General features: G+C 36.1%; 1 protein-coding gene across 1 annotated transcript in view; it reads right to left on the bottom strand.

Moving 5' to 3' along the window:
* LOC137253159 (uncharacterized) overlaps positions 1-23,829 on the bottom strand; it is a 317,974-nt gene that overhangs the window by 237,978 nt on the left and 56,167 nt on the right. The window contains exon 2 of the mRNA XM_067789611.1: positions 19,830-20,143. The gene's annotated coding sequence lies outside the window, so the exon portion shown is untranslated. The remainder of the gene's footprint in view (positions 1-19,829; positions 20,144-23,829) is intronic.

Genomic DNA, 23,829 nt, shown 5'->3' with positions numbered 1-23,829 from the left:
GTTCAGATTCCTGTCGGAATAATTGCGGGACTTTTTCGGGATCATTGGGGTCCCTTCCAAAAGCATTTCTGGATGGTTTTTGGGATTCGTCCGGCATCCCGTCGGGGTAATTTCGGGACTTTTTCTCGACTAATACGGGATCATTTGCGGGCCCTTTCGGTATCATTTCTGGATAGTTGTCGGGATCCGTTCGGGATCCCGTCAGGGTCTTTTCGGAACTATTGGGAGATCATTTGAGGACCTTTCCGGCATCATTTCTGGTTAGTTTTCGGGATCCTTTCCGGGTCCCATCAGGGTCATTTCGGGACTTTTTCGGCATCATTTAAGATTGGTTTTCAGGATTCGTCCGGTATCCGTCAGGGTAATTTCTGGACTTTTCCCAGACTATTTCGGGATGATTTTGGGACCCTCCCAAGATCATTTCTGGATGGATTTCGGGATCTGTCCGGGATGCCGTAAGGTCATTTTGGGACTATTAGGTGATCATTTGAGGACCTTTTCGGCATCACTTCTGGATGGTTTTCGGTATCCGCTCAGGATCCCGTCGGAATTATTGCGGGACTTTTTCGGGATCATTTGGTGTCCCTTCCGGCATCATTTCTGGCTGGTTTTTGGGATTCGTCCGGCATCCCGTCGGGTTCATTTCGGGACTTTTTCTCGACTAATACGGGATCATTTGCGGGCCCTTTCGGCATCATTTCTAGATAGTTGTCGGGATCCGTTCGGGATCCCGTCAGGGTCTTTTCGGAACTATTAGGTGATCATTTGAGGACATTTCCGGCATCATTTCTGGATAGTTTTCGGGATCCTTTCGGGGTCCAGTCAGGGTCATTTCGGGACTTTTTCGGGATCATTTAGAGATGGCTTTCAGGATTCGTCCGGGAACCCGTCAGGGTAATTTCTGAACTTTTCCGAGACTATTTCGGGATAATTTTGGGACCTTCCCAAGATCATTTCTGGATGGATTTTGGGATCAGTCCGGGATGCCGTCAGGGTCATTTTGGTATTAGGTGATCATTTGAGGACCTTTCCGGCATCACTTCTGGATGGTTATCGGTATCCCATCAGGATCCCCTCGGAATCATTGCGGGACTTTTTCGGGATCATTTGGGGTCCCTCCCAAGATCATTTCTGGATGGATTTCGGGATCTGTCCGGGATCCCGTCAGGGTCATTTAGGGGTGCGTTCGAGATCCCGTCAGGGTCATTTCGGGACTTCTTCGGGAATATATCGGGATCATTTCTGGATGGTTTATGGGATCCGTCCATGACCCCTTAAGGGTCATTTCGGGACTATTAGGTGATCATTTGAGGACCTTTCCGGCGTCACTTCTGGATGATTTTCGGTATCCGTTCGGGATCCCGTCGGAATCAATGCGGGACTTTTACGGAATCATTTGGGTTTCCTTCCGGCATTATTTCTGGATGGTTTTCGGGATTTGGCCGGGATCCCGTCGGGGTTATTTCGGGACCTTTTCGGGGCTAATACGGGATCATTTGGGGATCCTCTAGGGGTCGTTTCGTGACTTTTTCTGTATTATTTCGGGATCATTTTGGGACCCTTTCGGCATAATTTCTTGATGGTTTGCCGGATCCATCAGGGTCATTTCGGGACCATTTTGGGATCATTTGGCGACCCTTCCGAGATCATTTCTGGATCCGTCCGGGATGCCGTAGGAACCATTTCGGAATTTTTTGTTACTTTTCCGGGATAGTTTTTGCACCCTTCCGGGATCATTTCTGGATCTGTGCGGGATCCCATCTGGGTCAATTACAGACTATTTCGGGATCATTTTGGAATCCTTCCGGAATCATTTCTGTATGGTTTTCGCGATCCATCGTGGATCCCCTCGGAGCCATTTCGGGACTTTTTCTGGAGTTAGTCGGGATAATTTAGGGACCCTTCCTGGATATTTTCTGGATGGTTTCTGAGATCCGTCCGGGAGCCCGTCAGGGTAATTTCGGAACTTTTTCGGGACTATTTCGGGATCAATTTGGTACCCTTCAGGCATCATTTCTGTGTGGTTATCTGGATAAGTCTAGAATCGTGTCGTTGTCATTTCGGGTTTTTTTGGGACTACTTCGGGAACTTTTGGAAACACTTCCGGGGCGTTTCTGGATGGTTTTCGGGATCCGTCCGCGATAGCGTCGGGGTCATTTCGTGGCTTTTTCTGGATAATTTCGTTATCATTTTGGGATCCTATCAGGTTATCAGCTCATAAAGTTATTTTTTTTACTCAATTACAAAAATAAAATGCATTAGACAGAAAAAAAAATGTTAAACAGATAACTTTATAAGCAGGCTAACGTGAATAGCCCACATATTTAATTTTCTCCTTGCGGACGGGGCCGCGGGTAAAGGCTAGTATATATATAAGTATGTTGTATATGTTAACGTGGGCGTGAAATATAAACACTCAAACTCTACACAGAGAATGATTAATATCTAACGTTTACGCTACTCGTATGTAGTAAAGTTTAATGATTTTATGTCAGCGCTTAAGTTTTTGTTGTAGCGAACTAATAAATTGTTTACACTTATCTTAACCAATTATATTTTTATGTGCGGCAATAACCCTTTCAATGCCATTGGATATTTTGCGTTTATTTATTTTCATCAGTGCGTGTATTTGCTTAACAAATAATGTTAATGGTTCGCTCCTTCAAGCGTACTTGGACCACTGAATTTCCTTTCTCATGCCAAATTGACTAAATGCTTTGTTGACGTTTTGTCTGTTTAGATTTTAATTAAGACCTCGCATATGTTATCCTGTCTCATTATTTCTTGTAAGCCAATTAATTTCAATAATTATTCAAGGTAATAGAAACTTAAGTCGAAAGTTTAGTAAACAAGATTGATGAGATTAGAACTCGTTTGAGGGTACTAAAATTGTCGTTATATATATTTCACAAGGCTACAGATTGGCGCTCTGTCCAATTCACAAGAAAGGCTACACCATATCTGCTTCAATTAACGTGGAATCAGCCTGCTTAATATCACTTACAATGTTCTATCTAGTGTACTATGCGAAAGAGTGAAACCCATAGTCAACAAACCGATTGAAAGTTATCAGTGTGGCTTTAGACCTGGTAAATCCTGGAGAGGAGTCACGATAAAGAAACCGACACTCAGCGTCTTTTTGTCGACTTTGAAGCAGCTTTTGACTGCGGGGAAAAATTCCTACTTTATCTAAATGTCAGTTTCCTACAAGATTAATAAGGCTCTGCGAAATGGTATTGAGCAACACCACCAGCTCCGTAAGTTTTAGCCATTCGAAACCAAACGAGGCTTAAGACAAGGCGTCTTTCTTGCGTCCGATTTCTTTAACATAATGCTGGAGAGAATAATTTTAACACCAGAACTAAACCATACCATCTTATATATTATCTCTAATTGTTGTTTTTAAGTAGAGGTCCCTTTTTCGCTCTTATTTGGAATCCAAATTCAAAAATAAAGGTTTGGTGGTAAAGATGGGCATTCATAGCTTTGGGCATTATTAGTAGTAGTGCTTTTGTTTAGCCATATTTTATTAAAATAAACGAAATATGTTTGTACTATGGCACTATTGTGAATATTTGATTAGAACTAACACTGCATTACCGGTAATTGCTAACATTCGCCAGATGGCGGCGCAAGTACATGTATAGAACAGCTGATTTCTGTTGGTATTTGATATGAGACTTTTATAGATGCGCACGCGTTCATCTCGTCTTTTATAAGATCACACAGTCACTGGTGTTAGCGTATCAGTTTTTAGAAATCGGATCCAATCCCTTTCTTGTAATCCTCGTTAAGTTTCAAATGGCATTGAAAGGTCCTTATCAATCCTTTTAGATGTGATGTATCGCTTCACGTTATTTGCTCTTGTGACCATATTTTTACCAAAAACCAACGTACGCTCTTTTTCATCTCTTTAATAGCGTTTTAGAACCACTCGGCGGATAATAAGTCTTCTCGAGCCGCTTTTTTTATTTTGTTGTTGCCGCTATCACATCGCCATAGCAGGGCAGTGGAGCGTATATTTCATTGAAAGCGATTTTGGTATCAATTTCGTAGTATTCTAGTGAAGTGCTCTCGGTACAAAGCGCGCAGCTTGACCTAACCGAACTTTCTTTTGAAACAGTGCGATTTTTCTCATCGTACCAGTTGTTTTCGATGACTCGCTGGAAATCTATGGTATTATACCTATTACAATAAGACAGAAATGTGCTTCTGCTGCTCGGCTGCACTTCCAGTTTGAAGATTGTTCCTGAGATCAGGTGTGAAAACCGAGTGGAATACTAATCCAACCTTCTCGACGGTATACTTTCCTTGTGTCGCTACATGCACTCTCCCCTCTACAATGACGCGTGTGTTTATCTTTACTTCAAAGTAGTTGTCCGAGTCGATATTTGGACTTTGCATGGTCATCAGAAAAAGAGAACTTTGTAGATGGTTTCTTTGGTAACCAAGCACTGGATTTGGGTTTTAGTTTCCGCTACGCATAACTAACCGTAGGCATATTCTAATTTCCCCTAAGTGCTAAGTGTTTTATCTAAAAACTAGGAAATAAATAACTACTACTTAAAACACCATATTTTATCTATGCTACTCAGAAGTCTTCTCAGTAAAGCACACAAATGCCAGCTGCTGCACATCAAGCAAAAATATTATTTAAATTTTATCTAAGAAAAGAATCAAATTCCTGTTTATGACTTTAATGTGCATTAAAAATTTTTGTTATCTTCAGCAAAAATTCAACTTACGCTCAGCATAAATATTTTCTGTCATAAAAAGGTTCGTAAAACCAAAACGACTATAAACGATTTCAAATAGCGAAATAATTTATGCCGCCCATGTTGGCGCTCATTAGCTTTTGATGTTATTATTATTATTATCTTAAGTAGATGTCATTTGTTGGATATTACTTGAACTACAACGTGACAACAACAGCAAAGCAGCACAATATAACGAAGCGTCAATGTTGTGTGACAGTTAATCTACTTACCAACAATTTCACTTATCATTTGTTTTTTTCTTATTCTCATTTTATTGTTTGCTTGCAATGTTGATTTGTTATTTATAACTTTAATTTTTGTTTTTCTATTTATTTTCTTATTATTTGTTAATTGTGTTTTTAATTATCTACGTAATTTATTTTTATTTTGTTTTTATTTTGTTTCAAATTATTAATGTTTAAATTTTGTGGAGCAAATTTGTTTGCCACGCAATTAACGTTGTTTTCACATAATGAATTGACAAGTATTTTAATTAGGACCTCACACTTATGTATGTATGTATTAGTAAATACTTGTTTTAGATAGGTTGCTATTTCCCAGTAATTGTACAATGAACTTGTTTATTGCATGTTTCCAATTAACTAGATTTCAAACAATGCATCTGCATGAGGTGGACATTTGCGTGTGCTAAACATAAATATTACTCATACGCAATGGTGGCCCGGTTTTGTTTAACATACAATACAAAGTGCAGATACCCCAAACCTTAATAGAAAATCAGTTAATAGAAAAACAAAGCGATGATATATAAAGGAGGAAGTGAAACGACAAAGGAAATCAGTTAAATGTGATGAAGGTGAAACAGAAGAAGAGGAGGGAGAAAAAGATTATTATTCAGGCCTGTTCTGGATTCCGATTCCGATCAATTTTTTCGGAATTGAAATGGATTGGTGTTCTCAATTTCGATTCCGACCAAAAATTATCGGTTTGAAAAGTATTGCCTCTGAGCAGTCGGAATGAAAATTAATTGGCAGATTAAACACAAATGTTGCGATATTTGTCTTTCAAATAATTTTTTTTAAATTCTTCATTTTATTTGGAAGAGTTGTGTGTATTTTTTGTTTAAATTTGGGTTAAATTGGCATAATAAATCTTTCTTTAAAAACTTCTATCAAGAAATCTATTAGGCAAACAAATCGATGCTGATCGAAATGAAGTCGACCTGTTCTGAATTCCGATCCAGCGCATTTTTACGATTCGCACGCACAATAGCAAGTATTCTTGCGTCTGCGCATCAAAAACCATATCTGCAGGCATTTTTTAATTAAAATAAATTTTTATGATACTTAAACCAAAACACATAAACAAAAACAGCTGATTAAACTGGTTACCGAATCGGAATGAAAACGATTCGAAATCGACTTCGAATCGATTTTTTACAATCGGAATTGAGAACACCAAATAGAAACCGAGTCGAAATCAATGTCGTTTTACTTTTCATTCCGAGTCGGAATTCAGAACAGGCCTGATTATAATAATGGTTAGGTTACCGTCACGATTGAAGATAAAGAAGGGCAAGGGAAGGATAAAAAAGGAAAGTGGAAGGAAAGGGAAGGAAAGGAAAGGAAAGGAAAGCAAAGTAAAGGAAAGGAAAGAAAAGAAAAGGAACGGAAAATAAAGGAAAGGAAAGAAAAGAAAAGAAAAGAAAAGAAAAGAAAAGAAAAGAAAAGAAAAGAAAAGAAAAGAAAAGAAAAGAAAAGAAAAGAAAAGAAAAGAAAAGAAAAGAAAAGAAAAGAAAAGAAAAGGAAAGAAAAGGAAAGGAAAGAAAAGGAAAGGAAAGGAAAAGAAAATAAAGGAAAGGAAAGCAAAGGAAAGGAAAAGAAAAGAAAGCAAACGAAAGGAAATGATAGGATAGGAAAGGAAATGAAAGGAAAGGAAAGGAAAGGAAAGCAAACGAAAGGAAAAGATAGGATAGGAAAGGAAAGAAAAGGAAAGGAAAGGAAACGAAACGAAACGAAAAAAATAAGAGGAGCAGAAGGGGAAAGAAAAGAAAAGAGAAAGCGGGGTGAGTGCAAAGGAAGATGATAAGTCAAAATTGAAGCCGAATCCGAAGTGGGATACGTGCTATCAATTTGTTATCGAAGCGTTAGCCGTTTATTATCGATGGGTTATCGGTTTTCCATCGAGTGTTTTCATGGCGTGTTGTAAATTTGTTATCGATGAGCTATCGATGTGTTTTCGACGAGGTATAGGCAAATTATCGATTTGTTATCGGAGTGTGATGAACTTTTTATCGACGAGTAATCGGTTTGATATCGAAAACTTGTCGATTTATTAACGAAAATTCGGCGATTATTTATCGAAAATATATCAATTTTTTTCAAAAAACCAACGCTTTGTTAACGAAAATTATAGATTTGCTGAAGGAGTTTTAACATTTTGTCATCGGCGTGCTTTCGATTTGTTGTCCATTCGATTGGGAAGTGTTATTAATTTAGTTTATAAAAGTTTGTATTACAGACAAATTTTCGTTTATTCATCTATCTTCTGCGGGTATAAATCTCAACTCTAAATATCTGGAAAAGTAACTTTGAGGTGAGATCAAAAAAAGTTCCGGTAGCGTACTACACCTGCAAAGGGATTTCCGCGGAACGTCACCGCGTATCATCCAGCATGTCTGATAGGGTTGCCAGATAAGTAGTGAAATAAAGTTAGAGATGCGAGGTTCAAAGACTAGCATGCCTCCGAATGTCAGGCACAGTGTGCAGCAGACTTCAGCAAGGACTAATGTACTATTTTACTAGATGCCTCTACAAGTGTACATGTATCTATTGTGCGCTAAATGGGTTCTACGACTGAGAGAATTCAACATGTGGAAACCAACCAAATATGGGCAACCAACGGTATTAGATAGCATATAAAGGGAACGATTAAATGGCATCATAACTCACCTGCCGTCCTACCGGAGCATGGTCAATACAGACAGTGTTCGGAGCATAACAATCTACACAGCTGGCTCGAAAATGAAAACGTAAACTTCATCTGGAAACCAGGCCTCTTTAAAGGCATACGGATCCAACGTGATACATCACTTCTCTGCCGATGTCAGAGACTGCAAACTAGACGACATACGTTTCTGTGCGCCAGGTTTTTCGACAGTGTGGTAGAAATTGCAAAGGTCCCTCTTTCGATTCTACTAACGGTTATCTTAGTAGGCAAGTGGTTCATTGAGGACTACTAGAAAGTAATCTGGTTGGACTAATGGGCCGATATCTGGAACACACTGAGAGCACTCACAGCAGCTCTCCTCTTAACGACACATTAACTAACCAAATCTATCTACATGTAATCAAAAAGTTATCAATCTGTTATCGGAGTGTTACCACTTTATTATGGGCGTGTTATCGAAAATGTATCGAATTATTATCGCATGTGTTATAAAACTGATTTCGATTAAACTTTAACACTAAAACGATGACTAATATGTAACCCGTCGATGAGAAACCGATTATGTACGGATATTTCCACTATAATTCTGCTTCCCATAATAAACCTTTAATAAGGCAATATCTTGTCGATATCGGTTGTTATCGACAAAAGGCCAACGAAGCTCTTCACATCACGCCGAAATCATTTGCTTCTGGTAAAGTTACTGCTGTTAATTTAAAAACATTAGTTTTTTGGACTAGTATGTGGTTAGGTTGAACTGTCCGGTCAATAAAGAACTCACATAGACTTTGCCATGGTATTACCAGAATTTGTTTGACGACTAAACGGAAGAACCCCAATCAGGTGCCAGGACATATTTTATAGAATAACTCCGTCCTCTTGGCAAATACTAGCAGTTTTCTAAGATCCAGCTTAATTGCCGCCTCGAGATCTGGCAATTCTGCCTCCACCAAAAGCTGAAGCCTTGATTTGGCGAGCTCGCGACATGAACACAGAACGTGCTCAACGCTTTCTTCCTGCAGCTCACACTTCCTATACTTGCTGTTACTGGCGAGGCTTAACTTATAAGCATGTGACGCCAGAACGCAGTATCCAGTTAGCATGCTCATCGTGAGCCTTAAGTCTGCTCTCTTCAGAGATAAGAGCCACTTCTTTCTTGATTGATGGATCATATGAAACTCCTGTCTCCTTTTGATTTCTGCCAAACGGATTGGGACGTCAATCGTCGACTCATCGAGTGTTGCACCCTCCTTTGCCTACTCATCGGCCTTTTCGTTACCTTCTATCCCTTTATGACTGGAAATCTAGTAAAGATGTAGTGTCCGGCCTGAGCGAAGTTTTTCCAATGCTTCTTTGTATTCCAGAGCACTTCTTGATGAAATACTGTGTGAGATTATCACCTTAATCGCAGACTGACTATCAAAATATAAATTGATGCGAGTGCAGCTTAATCGCGCTTCCTTCAGAATTTCTGCTGCTTTCTTTACTGCTGTAATTTCTGATTGAAAAAAGATGTAGAATGTATTTGGTACTCACACTTTTTTCTTGTTTTTCGTATACCAAAAATCTACCGCTTCATTTAAATAAAAATTTAAGGCTGATTCTTTGCTTATTTAGTATTTTTCAGCCACATTAACACACAATGGATATTGCTTTTGCTGTCATTCAAACAAATTTTTCCCCGTTCAAACTAATTTGCGTGTGGAGAATTTTTGAATATGCCTGTTGCTTTATCCAGCAGCTTTTGTATTCTATTATGCATATCTCCGTATTCAAACATAAACATTATTATGCCTTACACGTATTTTGGGCACATTAACGTAAAATATTATAATAAACTTTTAAGTAATTCAGCCACTTGCAGCATATTTTAAAAGCTCTCGCATCATACACGTTTACATACTTACAAAAACTTATCTTTATTTTGTATATAGGCAACTCAATACATAAACTTTTCCGCATCTATATTTAGCTCAAATATGTAAGGCGAATGAAATCCATACAAATACGTTTATATGTAGATATGTACATATATGTATATAATATATGTATTTACTTGAATCTGTTTCAATGTATTGTACAAAGAGATATTTAAATATGCATAAATATATACTCTATTAACATATGGAAGGAATTTATTGTGCATGTTTGAGATATACAATACGCACGCTTTTATGAATCCCCTGACGGCACTAAGGAAGCTTCTCAAAGCATTGCAAAGTAAATATTAAATCTCAAGTTTAGAAGATGTGACTTTGCATTTTTGTGTAGCTTAAATGGACTTAGAAATATTTCTATGAATATGCAAGGATTTATGACAGATTTTTTAGAGAAATGGCATATTCATGATTAGACTGGGGCGAGAAATAAAGTTAAAAAAGTTGGGATCCCGAAAAACTTCTAATCAAGTGTTTTCGGTAATTTATTGTAACTTGGCTATTTGATATCCGATTTCCAAAAATGGTATGTCTTGTTTTTGGCTTGATAAACTTTGCAACTCTGAAGTCATTTTCTAATATCTGCTAAAGCGGTTAAAGCACTCTAAAAAATTATTCTTAGGAGGAATTACAAAGCTTCTCAATATAAAAATTGACCTAAAAGTCTCAAATTTAGGGGTGCAGTTCTTGCAACTTGACATTTCGTATGTGAACCAATCCTATCTTACATAAATATTAACTTTACTTCACTTATGCACATATATATATGCAAATATATGTGAATAAGTGGTTTTTATTATAATCAGAGATGTCTCATGCTTGAACCGTCTGAAATTATCTTAATTTTTATTTTTATCGCTCCAAAACCCAGGAAACTAATCAATGTGGTGTGTTGTGAGATTTGAAAGGGAGAGCGACAAAGAAGTAGAGGAGTTGGAAACGGGTATGATGCTAAATAGAGATTCATTAAGGTGGATATGTAGATGGAAATGGTTATGGAATGGAGATAGAGGAGTGGAGTGACAGGGGGAAGGAAGTGCGAGGAATAGAGATAGACAGCAAAGAAAAGGGAAGGAAAGGAATAACCAGGCATAGAGAAATAGAAATAAAAATAGTGTGGCGAATTTTAACATCACTAAGCTGTTAGTAAATAAAAGCACAACAACAAAACATTAAAGCAAGCTACACTTGCGTACATGAACAACTCAATAATCAATTACACATATACATGGAAGGCGACGAGAAATACATGCACACACATAACCAGCAGCTCGAAGTGAAGAGATATCTAACACACACACATGCACTCATCAGCCGAAGTTCTGTCTCACACATACACGCGCATATAACTAAATTACCAACCAGGAAATATAACAGTTCTAGAAAGTGAAACGTCTAGATCTTTGGAGAAATATGCGAACAAGGCAACAGAGAGTGTAAAAGCAGCGCAAGCTGAGTAATAACTAATCAGTTCTGATTTAAACACGCTATTGGTTGTGAAGTATAATTGTGAAGTACTACTCCCAAAGTAATCTAAATAAAGACCAGTTTGCAATACTGAATATTGCAGTGATTTATTCAACAGTTTAGCTATTCGAACGTAAACTAAAATCTACACTAAATTCGTTACAATAGCAATGAAAGCTAGAATGAGGGTGGAAAAACTGCTATGGTAAGAGAGAAAAAGTATGGGAGTTTAAGCGCAATAAGAAGGAAAAAAGCAGAGAGTAAATTAAGGATGGATTAAGAACCTTTTCAGTTGTCCCCCCGCGAACCCTTGCTTAGATCAACGGTGTCAAGAAATATGAGATAGCTTTTGAAGTATTCGAGGGAAAAGTTCTATGAATAATTTATGGTCCTCGTACGTAATGCCGATAGCGAGTATCGAAAGAGTTATAATGATGAACTATATGAGCTCTAAGCAGATATGCAGACGGTGCAGTGAATAAAAGCACAAAGGCGAACCACACAAGAAAGTATTTCAACGACGCCGTTATTTGTAAGCATAGAAAGGGAAAGACTTTCACTGAGTTGGGAGGTCAGCTAATGCTTGGGTAGTTTAATTATTAAAATTAATGATGGTGATATTTTCATTTAAGGGCGAATTTTACCCAATATCGCAAATCACTTTTTGGTCCTATCACCCGCCACTAGTAAACGAATGCCGTTAGAACAACAACAAAAACAATAATACTATAGAAACAGGGGAAATACAAAGGAAAATCACTCATGTATATAACAAACATATTACAACGTAGAAGACAAATAACCCGGAGATGTGTTGTAACTTCTAAGAAAGGATGTACACGCTATGTTCTACTATAAAGAGTGAGGTGCAAGTTGGGGATGGCAACCAGTTTTATGTAAAGCGTCATAGAGTGAGCTTCCGCTAGTAACTCAACAACCAATCGTCAAATTCATTCGAGATCCAGACATTTTATAATATTACAAATTTTCTAAACTCTTCAAGTTTTGTGGGGAAGGAAAGGGATGAGAAGGCATAGACAGGGATAGTTTCAACGAAAATGCGGTAAATTCAAGATGAGGTAAAGTCAATATATCTATACATATGTATTAAGAGATTTCTATGATGTGGTAAGCGAATAACCCGTAAAGGTATAGTAACTTCCAAGTGTTGCAGCTATCTCTATTCCCAGCAATAAAACGAGACGTAAAGGATACCAGTCAGTTTGGTATAAAGTATTATTCAGTGGACGTACGGTAACTAAACTTCATAGCGTAAACAGTATTTTATGTATTTATTTGACAGTCCAGTGACACATACCGTTAGTAAGTAATCAACAAATCAACAAGCTTTTTTTTTCGACTGTTTTGAAAAAAATCAGAGATCGCATCAAACCTCAACTAAATTGAACTAGAGATGCGTTTTATATAATTTAAAGTTTGAAAAGGATTTTTTTTAACAAAAAAAAAATAAGAAAGAATTTAAGAACACTTCTACTGCTACTTCATAGTCTGCAAAACAGCTAAAGTTGATGGGCAGAATTTTTCATCAAAATAAATTAACTTGCCACCAAAAATTGAATGTTTTATTCTTCTTATTTTTTTGTCTCCCACTGTCCCACACCCAAGTGCGGAAATAATTAAACGGCTAATATTTAAAAAGGTTTTCTGCTAAGAAGTATGCGCAGCCAAGTACAAAAAGATTGATGTCTACCAATCAAAAGTCATTGTCCTTTTTAACCTTTTGTTTAAGGAACAGTTAAACTCAAAATGTAAAACAAAGTCAAAAGTGAATCGCCTCTTTAGCGTTTACATACCGATGACTTATTAGCTTCCTGGCACTCATTTACATATTAATTGCGGACCAAAAAAAAATTTTTGAATAAATAAGGGCAGACATTTTTGTGGCATTAAAAACCAATTTTATATGTTAGAAAACTTATTAACCAGAAAACCTTAGTAGCGGTCAACTTTTGCAGTATTATAAATTAGTGAAAAGTCAATCGAAATTTATTAGTAATATTTATATTGTATTATTATTAAAATTAGGTTGCATTTAAATTAAGCAAGGTAACCCTAAAAGTTGTGTTTCTTAAACGTTTTGCCGTTTCATGGCTTTTGTGTGCCTCACCACATGCACAGTGTTAAAACACAGTAACACAGAAAAGACAAAAATGGAAATACCTAGGCAGTAATACTAAATTTCTAGTGGATCTTGAAGATATAAGAAAGATTTTCCCATGGCACCCACAAAATCTTAATTTACAGAAAAAAAATGTTTTTTTTTTTGTATCTTTGGACTCTTGCGAGCCTATAACTTTTGTTGTTTAGAACGCGATTTTCTAGGGATCGTATAAGAAGAGACGTACACTTTGACCAATAATGGGGTTTTATCAATTTTGGTGCTAAATATATGCACTAATTTATAGGAAGACTATACAAAAACTGCATTGCATCAAAACTGGAAATGAAATATCAAATCAACTAATAAATATCTACTTGTCGTTTGATGTCTAACTTTAAAATCCTCCTTTGCAGATTAATATGACTGTAATAATTTTAATCTTCTCACCAGTTATAGATAGACAAAATTTCATTATTTGAAATGGCATACACACTTTTTAGAATAAGTGTGGGGTGATTTTATCTCATAGGGTAAAAAATATGAAGCTTGTTTAGATACCTCATTTAAATTAAAATTTTTGGTTTAGGGTCCATTTTGATAATTTTTCTCAATAGACATTTAAAACTGAAATTTTGTATCTGTAAGGGTTATATTATATCATAGGGTAAAAAAAAAAAATTAGAATTTTTTTGGGGCACCCCCTAAAATGTTTCATTATTTTAGATTTTAAAATTGCCAAGGTTTGAGCACAATTGGAAGATGTTAACCGGCGCCACTGGGGTAACCAACTGTAAAGCGTGGTTATTTAACGCCCTCAGAGCGTGTTTAGCACCAAAGCAACACCTAGACTTCATTGAAAATCTATGGAAATACTAAAGCATTGACAAGGAAATATCAGAAAAAGGAATTAACAAAATGATGAATCACCTGTGATATTTTAGTCCAGACTTTGGCAATCTTAAAATCTAACAAAATTAAACATTTTAAGGGGGTGCCCCAAAAAATAATCCTACATTCACTTTTTAAGCCCACCCTAGTGTGTATTCACCCAGCATACCACATTTGTTTATTAATTGGTATGTTGATATATATGAATATCATTGGAAAAATCTACGTCTCTTTTTATACGATTCTGAGAGAAACCGAAAATCGGGTTGTTGCCAACAAAGCTCGCAAGAACACAAGGGTGCGAAAAACTGATTTTATGCCCGTGATTCGGTTTTTTGGGGTTTCCATCTCCTTTTATGCATTCATTCATAGATCTTCTGGACCAGAAATCCACAGATAGTGAAACGTTTATTCGCGCTCACTTCAAACATATTATTATTCGTTTTCGTTAAATAGTCGCTGAGCGATCGTCGTAGCAACATCAGAGGAATTTGCGGTTTATTTGCGTTGAGTGTTAACAAATATGCGTGTATATGTCTTGATTCGTTGCTCGTTAATTGACGACTAAACTAGGAGCACTATGATGTTAATGCCCTTACAAACATAGTTGCAGTTTATATTTTGGTGATCACTATCCTAGATCTACTAGAAGTATGGAATGACTTCCCAGGTACTTTTTGGTGTCACACAGTGTAATGGCCCATACCAGTCTTTTAACGATAAAAATAACTTATTTGTGTTCATGCTGTTGAAGCCTTTAACGAAACAAAATGTCAAGGTACAGAAAGAATAGGCCGGCCATTGAAATGTTAAATTGAAAAGAATTCTTAATATCAAATTGGCGATACAAGAAAAAAAGGTTACTATACAAATAACTTTGGACATCGTTAAGTTTTATAGTACGTTTTATGATGAAGTGCCTGAATGCCAGCTATTTATAAATTGAAATTCATTTGCTCCTAATTAAAAAGGCTTGTTCCACGTGGAGTGCTGAGTTGGTGTATTTGTTGTGAACTAAAAAGTAAAAAAGCAAGCGTAGATTTATTGTCAGTAATGTCAATAAATTTTTGATATGATCATGACAGTCCATAAACTAGGATAGTGGTATCCACATAACTTCTGTGAAATATGAAAACTTGATATCGTTTTGGTCTTTATTTCAGATAGCTCCACTTTATATGTCCGAGTGTAAAGGAAACTACAAAAAAGTTGCTGATGACAAACAAATCAGAAAAGTACAAATTAAAAAGAAGCAAGGGCGGGACAGACAGAAAGCGCTATTCTATTCAAGTTAATTTTTTGCGATAAGGCGGAATGATCCAAAACCAATCCCGATATGATCTTGAAAGCAATGCCGACATAGTCCAGAAATGATCCCAATAAAAAATCGGAAATAATGCGTATAGTCCAGAAGTGATTGTGAATTGATAACAAATATAAACTTGGAAATGTGTCAGAAATTGCAGGAAAAAACATACCGATATGCATAAATGATCCCGATACAGTCCTGATATGATTCCGTGTACGATAGCGAAACGATCTCGTAATATTCTCGAAATTGTCCTGTTTACAATAGCGAATCAGTACTGAAATTATCACGAACTGATTCCAAAACGGTCCAAAGATTTTTGAAAATCAATATGGTCTAAAAATAGTTCCAACCCAAACGAGAAATACTCCCGAACTACTTTCGAAGACAGTCCCGATGTTATCACAAAATAATCCTAAAAGATTCTCAAAATTTTCTCAAAACAACCCCTACATTATCCCGGAAAAAATTTCACATGATCCCGAAATAACAAAAGCTTTTCCCAAAAAAATACGAAATTGTTTCCGAAGTAAACAAATTTATGTTGAACACAACTCCGAAAATAACACTATGGACACAATCAGTAAATGTGAGATTTTAGTTGACCGGTCAGTTTTACCTGACTCCGAAATTATTCCAAATTATGCTAAAATAACAGCGAAATGGTCCCGAAAAAATCCCAAGTATTATCCAGGAATTATGAGAAATAGCGCCGAAATAATTCGGAGATAGTCCCGAGATTTTCGAAAAAATTTATTAGCCGAATTTATCCCTATATAGCCCCGAAATAATCTAGAAAACAATCCACAGGTTGGATTAGATTGTTGGTCAATAAAGGTAATCCGCAAATGATCACGAAATAATTCCGAAGAAGCCTCGCAGTAGCCATGGTGTGGCGGTAGCGTGCTCGGCGTGCACTGCTAAAATGCATCTGCTTTCCTGTGAGACCCGATCTGCCAATTTTAAGGAAAAATAAAAAAAGGACACAATGAAAACTTGAAGAGTAGCTCGGTGTGAAATCGAAGGTAGCTCGAACCAAGACTCCATTTTTTTACTTTAATTTTACTTTTACCCTTACTTTTACTTTCATTTTCAAATTTACTTTTGCTTTTACTTTTGCTTTCACTTTTACTCAAAACTTGCCATTTACCTTTACTTTTAGTTTTACTTTCGCTTTTATTTTTACTTTTCCTTTACCTTTACTCTAACTTTCCTTTTACCTTTACTTCTACTTTCACTTCTAGATTTACTTTCATTTTTTTTTATACCTTTCATGAAAATGAAATGGTATATTAAGTTCGTCACGAAACCGAAAATTGTAAGTCCTTAAAGGAAAATAGATAGACCCACCATTAAGTATACCGAAATAATCAGGTTGAAGAGCAGAGTTGTTTTAGCCATGTCCGTCTGTCCGTCTGTCCGTCTGTCCGTCTGTCTGTTTGTATGCAAACTAGTCCCTCAATTTTTGAGATATCTTGATAAAATTTGGTGAGCAGGTGTATTTGGGTGTCCGATTAGACATTTATCGGAACCGACCGGATCGGACCACTATAGCATATATCCTCCATACGACCGATTTTTCAGAAAAAGAGGATTTTTGTAATATCTTACCCAATTTAACAGATTGAAGCTTCAAACTTCACCATATACTTTCGTATATTGAACATATTGTTGCCTGAAAAAATTTATGAGATCGGTCGTATATATAGTATATATCCCCCACAACCGATTGTTCAGATAAGGAACTTTTCGTAATTACTGCCCTATTTTAAGAGCTAGAGGCTTCAAATTTCAGCAAATGCTTACGTATATAGCATATATTGTTGTCTGAAAAAATCATAAAGATCGGTGGTATATATAGTATATATATGGTGGTATATATAGCATATATATATAGTATATATATATATATTTTCGCAAATTTTAGCCCCATTTTAATAGCTAGAAGCTTCAAATTTCACCGAATATTTACTTATATAGCATATATTGTTGTCTGAAAAAATCATAGAGATCGGTTGTATATATAGTATATATCTCATACAACCGATTGTTCAGATAAGAAACTTTTCGCAATTTCTACCCCATTTTAACAGCTATAAGCTTCAAATTTCACCGATTGCTTACGTATATAGCATATATTGTTGTCTGAAAAAATCATAGAGATCGGTTGTATATATAGTATATATCTCATACAACCGATTGTTCAGATAAGAAACTTTTCGCAATTTCTACCCCATTTTAACAGCTATAAGCTTCAAATTTCACCGATTGCTTACGTATATAGCATGTATTGTTGTCTGAAAAAATCATAAAGATCGGTGGTATATATAGTATATATATGGTGGTATATATAGCATATATATATAGTATATATATATATATTTTCGCAAATTTTAGCCCCATTTTAATAGCTAGAAGCTTCAAATTTCACCGAATATTTACTTATATAGCATATATTGTTGTCTGAAAAAATCATAGAGATCGGTTGTATATATAGTATATATCTCATACAACCGATTGTTCAGATAAGAAACTTTTCGCAATTTCTACCCCATTTTAACAGCTATAAGCTTCAAATTTCACCAACTGCTTACGTGTATAGCATATATTGATGTCTGAAAAAATCATTGAGATCGGTGATATACATAGTATATATCTCATACAACCGATTGTTCAGATAAGAAACTTTGCGCAATTTCTGCCCCGTTTTAACAGTTAGAAGCTTCAAATTTCACAAAATGCTTTCGTATATAGCATATATTGTTGTCTGAAAAAATCATAGAGATCGGTGGTATATATATTATATACTTCATATAAACTGTCATATTGACCCCTTTTTTACGGCTAGAAGCTTCAAGATTCATCAAATTTCATCAAATAGTTACGTTTACGTCATATATTTTTGAAATACGTGATTCGTAGCCATAGTTTTTACATGCAGACCACAAAAAACGTGAAGCTTTGCATCCTCACACAGATTACCTACCTATTTTTTATTTTATATTTATCTTAAAAATCGTTTAGATATGTTCAAATTTCACCAAATGCTTACGTGTATAGCATATATTGTTGTCTGAGAAAATCATAGATACCGGTGGTATATATAGTATATATCCCATACAACCGATTGTTCAGATAAGAAACTTTGCGCAATTTCTTCCCCATTTTAACAGTTATAAGCTTCAAATTTCACCGATTGCTTACGTATATAGTATGTATTGTTGTGTCAAAAAATCATAGAGATCGGTGATATATATAATATATATATGATGGTATATATAGTATATATATATAGTATATATATATTTTTTTTACGATTTCGGCCCCATTTTAACAGCTAGAAGCTTCAAATTTCACCAACTGTTTACGTGTATAGCATATATTGATGTCTGAAAAAATCATTGAGATCGGTGGTACACATAGTATATATCTCATACAACCGATTGTTCAGATAAGAAACTTTGCGCAATTTCTGCCCCGTTTTAACAGTTAGAAGCTTCAAATTTCACAAAATGCTTACGTATATAGCATATATTGTTGTCTGAAAAAATCATAGAGATCGGTCGTATATATATTATATACTTCATATAAACTGTCATTTTGACCCCTTTTTTACGGCTAGAATCTTCAAAATTCATCAAATTTCATCAAATAGTTACGTTTTCGTCATATATTTTTGAAATACGTGATTCGTAGTCATAGTTTTTACACGCAGACCACAAAAAACCTGAAACTTTGCATCCTCACACAAAGTACCTACCCGTTTTTTATTTTATATTTATCTTAAAAATCGTTAAGGTATGTAGATCTGTTCACTATATATTTCTTATCTTATACATCCGATTATTCGGAGATTACGAACGGGATAAGATTATTGTTCAGCCCCATTCATGAAAGGTATGAAGTCTTCGGCACAGCCGAAGACAGTCCCGTTCTTACTTGTTTTTTTTTTGCTTTTACTTTTACTTTCAAATCGTCTTTTCCAACTGGTCCTTCCAACGCAGTGGGGCCGCCCTCTACCTCTGCTTCCATAGGCGGGTTCCGATAGAAACACTTTCTTAGCCGGAGCGTCATCTTTCATTCGCATAACATGGCCTAAACAGCGCAGCCGCTGCATTTTAATTAGCTCGACTATGTTGATGTCTGCGTATAGCTCGTACAGCTCGTTGTTAAATCTTCTTCGGTGCTCGCCATCGCCAACACGTAGAGGTCCATAAGTCTTTCGAAGAACTTTTCTCTTGAACTTTCTCTTCTGCTTTTATTTCTATTTATATTTTTAAAAGGTAAATTAATCTTGAATACACCATTTTTTTCAATAACAAGGACTTTATCCTCTAGGTCTATGCTTTAAGATTCCATCAATCTTCTTATCAGTTTTGAGCCTTAAACCTGAATAACTTAAATTCAATAAATATTTAAAAGTCAACAAAAAATCTTACCTTTCAATTCCTATTGCTTTAGCGCCATAAAAGTCCTTTCGCCTTTTGATGTCACGATAATTTCTAGGCAATTTTGTGTGTTTCGTTTCTTTTTGAGTCTAAATGGTTCGATTCTAAGCTGTATGAAGCTCTTTAGTCAAATTTGAAATATTGAAGGTCCTTTGACAAATCACATAGACACCTTTTCTGATTATATTTCTTTCACTTCGTTTCACATTTGCATTCATTCCGTAATTTTATGCAATCAAATATTTACATGTTTATTTGGTATTCACTTATTGTTTGTTGTTCTATTTTGAAACCTTAAATTGACCCTAAAATGAAATGGGAAATAAAAAATTGGAAAAATTAGTCTTTCGTTGCTTGGGCTGCAAATTGTATCTGTATGTGTGGGTGTGTTTATTGTTGTAAAATGTTGGCACATAAAATCTATATGAATAAATGCATTATATGTATAGGTTTGTATAAGAAAATATTTGTATAGGCGAACAAATAAATTAAGACATTTTTTTTTTTAAAATTGATTTGATGGTGGCAAACAAAAATCCATATATTCATAGAAAAATTTGCAAATTTGCTTAATATGTATTGCAAGGTGAATTTAGTCCCTGCAGTCAAATCAATTAGTTGTATACAAGAAGAATGCATATTTCCATTCCATTTTTCATTCTGTGCTACAACGATTTGGGTCGAAATTCGCCTAGCGTACACCTCAAATACTGTTCGGAAAAAGTGGGCATGGTCAAAAAGAAATTTTGGAAAGTCCGTTAAATAAGACCACTATACGATAATTGGCCACCCCCGATCAGGAGAATCTCGCTTTGAAAAATTAATGAATAAGTCATAGTTGAGTCATAACAATCAAGCCTTCCTTATGCATGTGTAAGTCATGCTGCTTTGTTTATGCTTACATATGTAACTAGATTTCTAACGTATTTCGTATGTTGGGTCATAACACTACTGAGTAGAAAATACTATGGCGTAGTCACAGTAATTACCGAACTACTAAACGTGAAGTGGTGCGCCGGATCTATTCCAACAATTGGAGGTTAATGCGGATACAGCAAACTGGCTATCGCAACTGGATTGTGTACGCACCGCATAAATGTCCATTATACAATCCGTTCCTGAACACTGGTTAAAATGATCTAAGGAATTAATGGGCTTACAGCATTCCATGTTAAGAGGACATTTTCTTCATATAATTTTTGCGCTGAAATATTTAGCAAACTGAATTAAGGTTGATGCTAGTCAAAGGCTCTTGACTGGTCACTTTTTTATCAAGGTGTTTTGCACTTTACTACTAATAAAGCCTGTATTATATTTGTTTCGCCATTACGTGGGCAGTCCTTTATTTATCACGTAATCGAACTCGTGGACCACGTTCTTAGAAAATTTCGCGAGTTGGAAGTCTTAAGATAGAATTCTAAGCTGATACCATAGCTCGGTTTTTGACCTCGATGGGACACTGAACCGGCAAGGATTCTGCACATATAAGACAAAATCCGTGGGTACCCTTGACGAACAAGAGGTATAGCATACTCATAAAATGCGCTTCAGCCATACATGAAGATCCGGATACTTGAATCAGTTAAGCTTTTTCTTGTTTTGTTGATTTTCCGACAGGGTGGATAAATGATGTATATTGGAACGATTTTCCGTCATCCCTTGTCAAATTTGCCATAGCATTGTTTGTTGCACCAAGTACTTGCCTTTTTTTTATGTATTTTCAGTAGGCGTCGCTTGTAAATTGTTAGTAACCCGTTCGCGTTCAAGTTAAAAGCCTGACGAGTATTAACTTACTTATTTTGTTTTGTTGATTTTCCGACAGGGTCAAATTTGACAAGGGATGACGGAAAATCGTTCCAATATACATCTTTTACTTCTAGTCGGGATTCAATTGGATTTTACAACAATCGTCATTGAATCCAAGAGATGAAAGCTAGTTCCTACAAAATGGATGGTAAAACAAACTGAGGGTCCTAGAGCAAACAAAATTTGCTCTGAATATCTTTCTAGACATCTAGACTAGACTTCATCTTTAATTTGGGTACTATGGCTCGATAGACTGCTGAGGGAAAGCAATAGGAAGGAGCTGGATACACTTGCTAAGAGGTCTCTGTCAGGAGCTTTGTTTAGCCCGGAACTTATAGGTATCGAATTACCAAACGAAAGTTTTCGCCAATAGGGATGCTGTAAATGGGATATTATCCAATGCTACTGGAAGTGACTAACCTCCATTGTGATTGCAAGAACTATTTGAAGATTAAGATTATCTGGATTCTGGGGTGGGAAACTGTCACGCAAATATCTCGAAATGCATTTGAGCAACTAAACCCAACATAAAAATCTGTAGGTTAGTCGTGGTTCCGCTTGGCAACGAAACTTTTCTGGACATTAGAAGGCAGCCAGCCAAGGTTATTGAGCCCACCAAGGCTCATCATTCAAAAGTGATTGAAGTTACAACAAATGATGAGGTATAATAGTGGAGTTACTTCATACTGGACCGCCTTGCTTTTGTCAGAACTAGGCGAAACTATTTCAGTCTCGTCTTAAAGGGAGCTCTGGAGGACTTATTCAGGCTCGATAACGCTCTTATATGAAACTAAAAGTTGGTAAGGCATACGACCTCGCTTGTAATTACAAGAGCTGTTTTAAGAGTAAGATTACTTGGGTCCCGAGCCTTATTAGCAAGCGGGAAACTGCCCGAAAATCTCTTAGTATGCAAGAAAGCAACCATACTGTAAGTATAAATCTGCAGCAAAGTCGTAGTTCTGTTGGGTAACGAGACCTTCCTGGCGATAGGAAGATAGCAGGGAGCTTGCTGAAGTGATTGAGCTCACCAAGGCTCATCTATCAGTTTTGATTGGAATTACGTTGGATGATGAGGAGAAATTATTGAGTTAATGCCTAGATATTGCCTGAGCAAGCCGAAATTATTTCGATTTCTGTTCGTAGCAATCACTGCAGGAAGATTTATACAGGGTGAAGATCATTATCAGACGAAGCTATAAGTAGAATACCGTGACGTGATATCACAGCAGACCTTCAGGCTGTCCAATTGAGCTTATCCTACAGACGGTGCCAATATATCGATTCAGTTTCAAGTGAGAAGTGTTCTTTTCAGTTCTTTTTTTTTGTCAAAATGTACCGCGATTGGAAATAATGTTAAAACAATTAAAAAAACTAAACCTTAAAGTAAAATTTTGCCGGTTTTTTCACACTGAAGAAACAGTTTTGAGAATAGGAAAATTGAAGAAAGCGGGTAGTGCCAACTTGTAACTTGTTAAAACCGCACATGAAATAACCTTGAAGCAACAACAAAGAAACCCTTAAAACGATAACGCGATTTCCCCTGCTAGATTTTTGGTATGCGCACTTCTTTGTCGGTGACTGTAAGTGTGTGTGTATTTGTATGAATGTATATGATAAACCGCGCCCAACATTGGGCTCACGACAACTAACGATGTGTGAAAAGTGAAATCACAAAACAATTGGAAATCCAACGAAAATACACGGAAAAAAAATTATTTAATAAAAAACATAACAGAAAGAATACGAAGAAAAAGAGAGAGCTGCAAGGAAAAAATACAGAAAAATCAATTATTACGCATTTTATGGATTGCCACTGCAGGAGTTGAATATAAATTGTGGCAGGGATTGTCTGTCGAGCTTGGGACGACGGCACATGCTACAAACATGCAATTGTAAAGCAAAGTTACATTTGAAAAGGTTTTTACAAAAAAATCTCAAGTGTGTAACTCAAACACAAAGAAAAGGAGAGAAGAATCGAAAAAAACCGCATGGCTCAGAGTAATTGAAAAGTTGAATTTCGTGCGCCAACAAAGCAATGTCAAAGTATGAGACAACAACAATAAGGTATTTTTTCTTAATATATGAATTTTTAAATATCTTAACTTCTTTGCTATATTTTTTATTAACTGCTTTGATTGCTGCATTAGGGCCTTTATGAAATTTTCTGTATTTTTTTCTAGTCGAA

This window comes from Eurosta solidaginis, chromosome 5, assembly GCF_040869045.1.
Source record: "Eurosta solidaginis isolate ZX-2024a chromosome 5, ASM4086904v1, whole genome shotgun sequence".
NCBI lineage: Eukaryota > Metazoa > Arthropoda > Insecta > Diptera > Tephritidae > Eurosta > Eurosta solidaginis.
Note: the sequence above shows the minus strand (reverse complement) of the source record. Positions and strands in the feature narration are given on the sequence as shown.